Source organism: Notothenia coriiceps, unplaced genomic scaffold (assembly GCF_000735185.1).
Source record: "Notothenia coriiceps isolate Sejong01 unplaced genomic scaffold, NC01 NC01_scaffold00008025, whole genome shotgun sequence".
In the NCBI taxonomy this organism is placed as follows: Eukaryota; Metazoa; Chordata; class Actinopteri; order Perciformes; family Nototheniidae; genus Notothenia; species Notothenia coriiceps.
Window position 1 is genome coordinate 11201 of NW_011340726.1, and position 10675 is coordinate 21875.

General features: G+C 41.2%; 1 long non-coding RNA gene across 1 annotated transcript in view; it reads right to left on the reverse strand.

Moving 5' to 3' along the window:
- The window catches only part of LOC104944380 (uncharacterized), an 11276-nt gene extending 7257 nt beyond the window's left edge, over nucleotides 1-4019 (reverse strand). The window contains exon 1 of the long non-coding RNA XR_798218.1: nucleotides 3551-4019. This is a non-coding gene — a long non-coding RNA (uncharacterized lncRNA). The remainder of the gene's footprint in view (nucleotides 1-3550) is intronic.
- Nucleotides 4020-10675: the final 6656 nt, after the last annotated feature.

The window sequence follows — 10675 nt, forward strand, 5'->3', positions numbered from 1 at the left end:
AGCAGCGATGTTGCAGTGAAGGACAGGTTGTTATCTAGGGACACACCCAGACTCCTTGCATTTTGAGTCGGGGAAACAACAGAGGTACCGATGTTGATTGTTAGGTCAAGAGTGAGACAATCTTTTCCCGGAAGGAAAAGCAGTTCAGTCTTGTCAAGGTAGAGCTTGAGGTGGTGAGCAGACATCCACTGAGAGATGTCAGCTAGACAAGCAGGGATGCGTGCGACGACCTGGGTCACTGAGTGGGGAAAGGACAGAATTAATGGCTATCGTCAGCGTAGCAGTGGTATGAAAAACCATGCAGGCTAATGACTGATCCGAGCGAGTTTGTGTACAAAGACAAGAGGAGGGGACCAAGAACAGAGCCCTGAGGCTATGCTGTTAATATGAAGCTACAGCTTATACTAGCGCATCACAAAGTCTTACTAGTTAACACTGTTTTTACAGGGGAGTCAAGTAACAAGTATTTCTCAGTTATGCCCAACTTCCTTTAATTTAAACTGTTAAAGCCAACTTTTTGTTGTTTTAGCTAAGCAAAATAGGTACGATTTTGAGATCAGATTTCAGTTGAATAATTACCAGGTTTACGCAAAAAATGACTGGCCTTATATTTATGAAACTTGGTGGGAGATTGTAGTGTGAGCCGATAACAAACCAATGAAACTTTGAGGCGGATACAACAAGTATTTTTCCACTTCCAGATTCATGGCCTTGGCTGAGGTCTGAACTCTCCAAAGTGGCCTTCTAGATTTATATTTAACAGAGTGGTGGCAATCTTCTCCTTTAGTCATGCTCAAGTGTTGAACGATGAAAACGTTTAAATAGGATGGAGGTCAGTGTGTATTGATGTGCAGCATTCACACACTGGTTCCAAAGCTATCTTTAACATCTGCAAACAGTAAAATGCAGACTACGACCACAGACAATCGCCAAGGAAAATCCAGATGAAAGCCAGAAGGTGAATTCAAACACACACATGCGTGTGTGTGTGTGTGTGTGTGTGTGTGTGTGTGTGTGTGTGTGTGTGTGTGTGTGTGTGTGTGTGTGTGTGTGTGTGTGTGTGTGTGTGTGTGTGTGTGTGTGTGACTGTGTGTTTTTTTTGTCTATTACAGTGGAGCCTCCTGAGGGGGATTAGCTTAAAAAGCAGCGTTCCTCTTCAGTCAAGGTCAAACAGAAGCACATCTAATCCTGGAAGACCGCACCTCATGCACACACAAACAAGTGTCGTGCACGCACACAAACACCTTTACATGCCTGTTAGAGCCCTTACTAACTGTCGGACCACACAGATAATAAAAACAGCACAGAAGAAGAAAGTAAAGATATCAGGATCTGAGTCTTATTAAACACCTGCAAGTTGCCAGCAGCTTAACATGCTAGTGAATGTCACATTGGCACAAGTTTACATTTCACCCAGTATCATGAATATAATGAGTGCATTCATTAAATACATTTCACAAGTTTTACATGATCAGAATGATTGTCATTAGAATACATTTAATAGTTCACTTCCCCAGACAATACAGATCCAGCGAAATCCAAAGCATCCAATGTTTTTTTAAATACTTGCTGTCCACAATATCTGTGCAAGGTTAAGGAAATATATGTTATGTCTGTAAAGTGAAGTGAGGGTGAGGCAACCAAGACACTAAAGGTTAAGATAAAGAAAGAAAATGGCAATAGTTTGTGAACTCGTAAGCTACTAAAATAAAACATTTGTAATTACTTATTTCTTTAAATTAAAGCTAAATTCTAACCCGACCCTCTTTGGCCTCATTTCCACTTCATGGTTCGATTCGACTCACTTTTGCACTTGCCACAACATCTAACATTTTTTGGATTTGGTAGCAGGATTTGTCTCTATTTTGTCTTCCACAGCAGATAGTACGTCCTGCGAGAACTTGCTTAATAATTTCAGAGCCAGACAAACAAGGATTGTCTGCACGCTGTACAGTGTTGTTTTTGAGGTAATGAGGATAAATGTTAAAATAATGATGGAAATTTCGTGTGGTTTATCTTTATTCTTCTGCAGCAGTTGTTGTATTCAGTGGAGAAGCCTAACAGACAGTTTGGCTGTAAGGGCAGATACAAATTGTTTTATTTATGTGCATTTCAACATCAGTGGTTGTAAACATTGTGTTTACAACCTGACCGCTCATCCTCCTGACCTGGCCAACACTACAAACAAGTCCCAGGGTGTAAATGATAAGGAGAATACTAAAAAGCAGTACTTTTCCATCCTGAATTAATAGCTTTTGTCTAAATAATGGAAAAGGACATAGTGTAAGAAAGACATGACCCTCTGCAAAGAATGTAAAGCCTAGAAATATAACTTCAGACCTATTGTGCATGAGGAAGACTTTCTTTGAAGGAGGTACATGACTAAGGAAGGTGAACTTTAGAGATCATTCTGGGACGTGAAACAGGAAGCATGTGTGTGATTGTGACAGGCTTTGCGTCACACTTAAATGTTTCCCCCCAGCTCTCTCTGATCCGTCCTCCGTGACCTAATTTCTAGTCATCATGCCACAGAGGGAAGTGAGCAGGATTCCTCTTTTTATATGAGAATGTAGAACTGTCTATCTGTCTGTCTAGGTGTCTTTATCAGTTCCAATGTGTGTGTGTGTGTGTGTGTGTGTGTCAGTAAAACACACGCACACACAGACAAGCAGTCCCACCCGGTCGATCATGTCCAGACTTGAGTGTTGCTCTGCAGGTACAGCTTTGTTGCATAAGCAGAGAAAAGAAAGAGGAGCTGTGCAGAATCACACACACACACACACACACACACACACACACACACACACACACACACACACACACACACACACACACACACACACACACACACACACACACACACACACTATTTGGTTAATCTTGAGCTGAAAATCAAAATAAGAAATTGTCACACACACACATTCCTACACTCTGCACAGAGCCACAAACATCCACTGATGCTGCTGTCGCCACAACATCACGAAATGGCGGAACTCGCTGCTGTTGCGGTTATCATCGCTATTATGCATGGTGTGTGTGTGTGTGTGTGTGTGTGTGTGTGTGTGTGTGTGTGTGTGTGTGTGTGTGTGTGTGTGTGTGTGTGTGTGACGGAGAGAAATCGCGTGCATGTCCGAGCATCTGTATGTCTCTGTCTCGTGTGTGTGTGTGTGTGTGTGTGTGTGTGATCTGTCACTGAGCAGGCAGCTTAACATCTGCCCCACAGACACAGCGGCCTCTATTATGCTGTCTGACGCACGCGCACGCGTGTTGGTGTGCGCACACGCACGCGCACAGCAGCAGCAGCTCAGGGCCTTATCACATCACGTCCCAATTGTTAAGAAAAAAACAACAAACAACAACAGGACGGTCGGTGTGAGGCCTCGAGATCTATACTATTTCCTCAATCGCTGCAGGGCGACGCGTAGATAAGGGAGAGGGTGATGATGGAGAAGGGAGGAAAGACTTGGAGGTGGATGGGGGGGACAGGTGCTCAAAAGCCTCACACGCACGCTCACACTTACACGCCACATGCACGCTCACACAGGAAGACATTTACCCGGAGTGCAGACAGGTCTATCTCGTCCAGACTGCGCGCAGGGGAGTCGCTCGCCATGGTGCTCTCGGTAGATCTCAAGATGGAAGCTTCCTCAACGACCATCGACCGGGAGGTGCAGAGCGGCGGGGGAAACACACACTAACACTCCTCTAAAATAAGGAATAAATCCCCCAACCCACCCCCAGAATAATCCTCGTTCAGGCGATGCTTTCTTCGGGGGAAACGCGGCACCAGGTGCTACATGCTGCTCGGTACGGGGAATCCGGTATGGAAAACCAACAGTGCCATAAAACGCCACTATTTTTTTTCCCCGGTGCTACATACCTCCACCTCCACACCCAATGTGGACAGGACAGGAGATAAATTGGGGAGGGGGGGGGGGGCGCACGCGCACACAGAGATAGAGGGAGCACAGCAGCAGCAGAGGCGCGGAGAGAGCGAGCACACACACCGTCAGTCCGTCCGTGCGTCTATGAAGCGGAACAGCAGCGCGCTCCCGGGAGGGGCCTGAAGGAGGCTGCGCTACAGACAGGGACGCCCACAATGTCACTCACACACACACACACACACACACACACACACACACACACACACACACACACACACACACACACACACACACACCTTGAAGGAGGCACATTTACACAGCGGTCTGCTCCTGGCCGTATGGCAGCTTATTAAAGACAAAACTAAGTGGTTATCCATCAGAGCTGCAGATCACAGTCTCATTAATTAACTGTCAGTAGGGGGCACCAACCTGCCATTCCCCCCCCCCACCCATGGGACATTTTCACACTTCATTTATATCACATTACAGGAACATTTAAGTCTTGCCGATAGTGCCATGTGAGGAGCATCTAATGTTCTATTATTTTGTATATTACTAACGACCGTTAAATAAAATGTAAAAAGAGGCTTTTAACAGTATATTTAATTGTTACCAGATGGTTTGTAAACAACGTTAATCTTTGCTCTTTTTGTAAAACACTTGATTTATTTGTCAGATTTTTTTTAAATATTACAAATGAGTTCAAAACAACACAAATGAAACTGTAACCGAACAGTAAATAAATAGACATATATAATTTCTCAAACAATTTAAGTAAACAACATATATATATATATTTTGTGATCACTTTATTAATTTTTCCAATTCAGTACCTGTATTGTGTCCCTGTACTATGTTGTTTCTGTAACTACAAGACACTGTTGCACATTGAAGGCACCTCCCACTTTTAGATCCATTATCCAATTGATTTAAAATCCTGTCCCAGTTATTATCCAATGAGAATTGCACACCTGTTCCAGGTCTATATACAGTTTGTGCATCTGTGTCCTCCTTAACTCTGATGACGACAGTATTAAAACATTAGTGTTTGCAGGAAGTCAGCAAATCTATCAGTGTGATACAGTTCCACTTTTCCTTTGGGATATATATTTTATATTTGGGTTTACGTTTTACCTGTACCATTTTTGTTGAAAAACAGAAGACTGAATATTTTATCCAGTTTAAAGAGCATTTAGGGATCCTGGAAATACATTTAGAACAGCAATCAGTGTTAAAAATATGCTTTGGGCTTTTCATATATCACCTGGAATTTAAGTTCTGCAAAATCTGATGCTTTGCTCCATGACTATAATGTCACGCACAACAAAAAAGCAAAAAACCCACACCTTAACAGTCACACAGGAAAGGTTCCTCTTTCCATTTCAAGCCCAACCTCTTATGCTGATTTTCCCCTTCAGCACCAGGAACTACACCTGCCCTTTTAACCTGTAGATATAACTGCACCTTCAATCAGTGCATGTTGAGGTTTCAGAGCGTGCATGGACACATTTGCAGATGCGTGCTTTAAAACACAATCCTGATTTCACACGCCTCTGCAGCCACTGCCACTCTCTGCACCTGATATTATTCTGCCGCACACACCCTGTTTTAGGTTCATTCGTATCTGTGGACTAACGAACACATGGGATAGCCATTTTTTTACGAGACAAGATACAACATTTAGGTTGTTTGTCAAGGGACAGTGTAAACAACCACTTGATTTCAGACTTGTCTCTTTTTTCTTTTATGGAGATATTGTACGATATTATTTGTATGAACTGATTGACAATCAGTTTGTAAATGTATAATCTGGAAAAGTAAATTCCCAACATATTTTCAAACATTTATAAAATTAATACATTTATTTATTTAATAATAAGTGCCTGTGTAAAGGATAAAGATATTCACAAATGACTTTCATTTACTTCAAAATCTATTTTTGTATTCACATGAAATGCGTTTGTGTAGTTGCAGATCATCTTTAATTTTAGCAAAACATTTTTTTAAAATGTTTTTACATTTGTTTTGTATTCTTCAGTAACTGTGGAGGCATGCGAGGAAAACTAAGTGTTGTCACAAATTCCAGGTAAACTGGGTGAGTAATTGATGAATAAATGTTAATTTGTAATGTCAGCTTACAAAGTTAGTCACAACATTTCCGAGAATAAGTTCTGTTTCTCTCTGTGCATGTCCTTAAATCTCCACATACTGTAGGCCTACACCTGAATCACTGTGGAATAACAAAATATCCTTCCACTCAACGAGCAAATAACTCTACACTATGTTTAAGGAGTGCGAGTCAGGTCACGTTCCCTTTTACAGTACTTACCGACAATAAGTTCTCAGGACACACCCTCTTCAGTTATGTCATGCAAAGGCACACACGCACACGCACATTAAAATGAACTCTGTCAACATCAAAAGCTTCACACAGATTTGCATTGTGTTGCACTGCATTGTAAGGTGGTTCATTTTAATGTCTCCAGATCAGTGGGCTTTTGGGTGGGTTCACATATTTCAAATGCAAGTACGATTGCAAGATTTGAGGTTAGATTAACCTTGATTGATTGATAAATGTATTTCGAACAAGTAAAATAAATAATTACAAAACAAAAATGTTTGCAGTGCATAGTCATGTAAGAGAAAACAAAACAAAGTGACATTTACAACAGCATTAGCAACATAAACAGTCCCACATCTAGTGACCTTAAAGATGAAAGTGACTGGATAATTGCAAAAAGGACTCAGATTGTGTTTCTTTGGCTCCATCATGTGGTGTAATGAGAGTTAAGTCGGGACAAAGGAGGTTTTCTAAGGATAAAGTTGTTTTTTATTTGCATCAGTGACATATTTTTATTTAGAAGCACAGGGACAAATAACAGAGGGAGAACTATTCAGAGAAGAGGAGGGGAGTTATACAAATGTTTCATGCTCTGAAATAATCCTGTTGTGACTTTTATCTTTGTCTGATGCAAGCTCCTGATTATTTGGTTAAAAAATGGTTACATTTTATGATTCTGCTTCAGCCAATGCCCCCTCTTTCTAGCTTAGAGTGGTTCGTAGTTTAAGCCTCAAAATAATGACACTGCCTATTCGTCAGAAAATATCCTTTGACAGCACTTTTGAGTGATTTTTATTTGATGTTTGTGTCTGCAATCATTATATTATTTTGTGTTTTTCGAACCAGACATGTTTCCGTTTTCTGTTTATGGTCTGGATTAAAATAAACCAAATGTGACAACTTTATCTTAAATAAACAAATGCTAAAATATATGAAACACAATATATATAAATAACTTATTTGATTTAATACCGCTTATTCTTTTCTGGTAGTTTAATCATAGACAAATTCATTTAAATAACATTATGTTGTTCTTTCTATACCAGACTACTGCAAATTATGAACCTGTAAAGTATTTACTGATTAATATATTTAGTTTACATAACATTTCACTATATGAGGTCCATAAATAACAGCCTAAAAGTGCTGACAACAAATCATATACAAAGCGGAATTGTTGTTTGTGTACGCGGATTATCATGTTTATAACAATTTTGTATAACCACAAGGACACATTTTGAATGAAAAACTGAAGAATATTTTATTACATTATTTATTTATTCCATCATTTCACAAAAAGCAACACTTGACTTGATACTGCAGATCATTGCGGGGGTCGCAACAAGAAAACAAGAGTCTGTGCAAATAGTGCAATTTCATAGAGACAGTGATTAAAAGCCAGAGACAGAGAAGACACAGGAGAGCGTTTCTCAACCTCAATAACACCAGGGTGTCCTGATCACTAATAAATAATCAAAAACAAATTAAACCCACCTTTGTGAATTCGGTGTTTGCTTGTTTTTAGACCTTTTCTTTTAGATGGTTGTTATTGCACATAATCGCAAACTTTTAACATATGGATTGCCTTTTTAAGACAATTCTACTTGGCTGAATTGTGGGGTAACTGAACATGTTCGTGATTTTTATCACAAAGATGTAAAACATGCACTGGAGCAGGAGGTAGAAACACAGGGAGGTAGAGAAAAAGATTAAAAAGCACATTTAACATCCCATTATCCATAAATATTAACAGTAGAGAGGTGTATCTGGAGGAGACACAGCTTGAAGACAGGCACACTGTTAGCATCGATAATGTCCATGGCTTTAAAGGCGACCATTGCAGGGTTCATGCGTTTTATCTGTAATGTTGAATGGCAACGAGCTGCTGTCATGCGGTCAACTACAAGTATCATCCAGTTTGTTTTTTGGGTCAAATATATATAAAAAACAGCATCATGCAGATCACGAGGAAGACACTGAGAAACATTCGTGCTGCATTCAAGATATTTCAGAAATATAGAAATCCATACAGCATATTTTCAAAAAATTTGATCAATAGCTGCAACATAGAGTTTACAGTGCGAAGGCTATCGTTTGTATCTTTAAAAAAAACTATCAAAGTTAAACTTCAATTAGCTTGATATAACCACAAAAACCTGCAAATACAGATATTTTTTGGCCACAAGGGAGCAGCAGAAACTCAAGGTGCCAAAGCTTTTGATAAAATGTGCACGTAGAATGCGAAAACTTAACCAAACAAACAAATGTTTCCTGTTGAATAAAGTTGGTTGTTGCTTATGTATTCCCATGTTCTAACATCAAATGAAACACAGCATCGTAGTAAACTTATCATGCATGAATATATGGGTTGTGTAGTTGTAAAAAGGAACCATAGGACTTTATAGACTTCTGCAATTTCCTGGCAGTTTATTGGAAAGCAAAAAAAGAGAAAACACATTTCCCCTTTCCAGTTCTTTCCAGTAAACCGATCAGGAAATTACAGACTGGTGAAATAAAAAGCTACAAACAGCATAAAAACAGGTCACTTAAGGCTTAACGTAGTTCCACAGTTTGAGGAATGTAAAATAAAGGATGTTCTGTTTCAACATCAGGCAACAGTCTTTCATCTTTGGCACTTTGGACATAAATATTAAAAGCAAGTCTTCAGAAATATGAGACAAAATGGCGACATCCGGCTTCTTCATTAATAATAATAATAGCTTGGATTTATATAGCGCCTTTCATGAGACCCAAGGTCGCTTTACAAAGAAGAACAGGAGTAGGAACAAACATGTCAGACAAACAGTCAGAGAGACAAAATAACACATAGATTAGGGGCCAAAGGCCTTAGCAAACAGATGGGCCCTTTTGAAGGCGTCAAGCGTGGGGATGTTGCGGATCTCCGCAGGGAGAGCGTTCAAGAGGGTGGGGGCTGCCACACTGAAGGCTCTGTCCCCGAAGGTTCGCAGGTTTTGCTGTATGATGTCCTTTTGTTGTTTATGTTTTTATGTTTTCATGTGGAACCTACTGCTGCAGGTCTCCCTTGAAAAAGAGATCATTGATCTCAATGGGATTTTACCTGGATAAATAAAGGTTTTGAATTGAATTGAATTGAAGTTGGTACGGGGGGTGGTAAGCAGGCCAGAGTCTGAAGACCGCAGGTTCCGGGGTGGGGCATGTGGGCGGGAGGAGGTCCGATAAGTACTGGGGGGCATGGGCATGGAGGGACTTGTAGGTGAGGAGGAGGACTTTGTAGGATATGCGGGACTGACCGGCAGCCAGTGGAGGTGGATGAGGGTGGGAGTGATGTGCTGCCACGGTTTTGTATGTGTGAGTGGCTAGGGTTTCTCAAGACTCCGAGAGTGACGGTCGGAGTCTGGCAATGTTCCTTAGATGGAAAAAGTCAGATTTGGTAACAGACTTGATGTGGAAGGAAAGGGTGGAGTGAAGGATGACACCCAGGTTGCGGGCTTCAGGAGATGGGGAGATGGAGCAGCAGTCAACCTCAAGGATGAAGTCACAAACCATCCGGAGCAGCGCCTTGGGTGCCACAACCATGAGCTCCGTTTTCCTGCTGTTGAGTTTGAGATCTTTAGACGACATCCAGGTTTTTATGTCGTGCAGGCAGTTGACGAGAGACTGAGGAAACAGTCCGGGTTTTGATGTGGGCGAGAGAGTTGAGACTGAGGGATAGGACAATGTTGTAGTGGGCTACCAAGCCGTCCACGGTGGAGTCGGAGGGAGCCGAGGCCATGTGGGTAGCTATCAGATCGGATAGGGCCGGTGCACTCAGTCTTGATGTTCCTAAACATAATGGTGCCTTTTAGGATGCTGCCTGGGCAGGGAGACCGGAACAGTGAAGAGGATGGCATGATGGTCAGATACAGCCAGGTCGAGGCGCTGTAGATCGGGGGGCGGAGAGCCGGTAGAGCACACCAGGTCCAGCGTGTGGCCTTTGGTGTGGGTGGGGCCCTGGACATGTTGCTTGATGCTGAAACAGTCCAGAAGTGAAAGGAATTCAGCAGCAAATTTGCAGTTACTGGAGTCAACGTGAATGTTAAAATCACCGAGCAGGAGAGTTGATGGAGACATGGAGCAGAGAGAGGTGAGCAACTCGGACAGCTCAGACAAGAAGGCAGTGGAAGCTTTAGATGGGCGGTTTCACGTTATCTTATTATATGATAAGATTATTATGTTTATAAAACCATTTTTCCCTATGTTTTATTCATTGTTTAAAATGGATCAACTCTCACAAAGCCCAATTTCCCTGGAAAAATAAAGAGGACAGATTCTGACTTACATATTGTTTGAATTGTGTCAAAAAATTAATCAAAACAACAAAAATCATAATTTAGTCTCGCTTGGAATTGAGTTACAGGTTTTTGACTGCTTGTATTTATCAACAAGCATTCAGTTCTATTGTATATCCCAGCTACTAAAGTCGTATTTT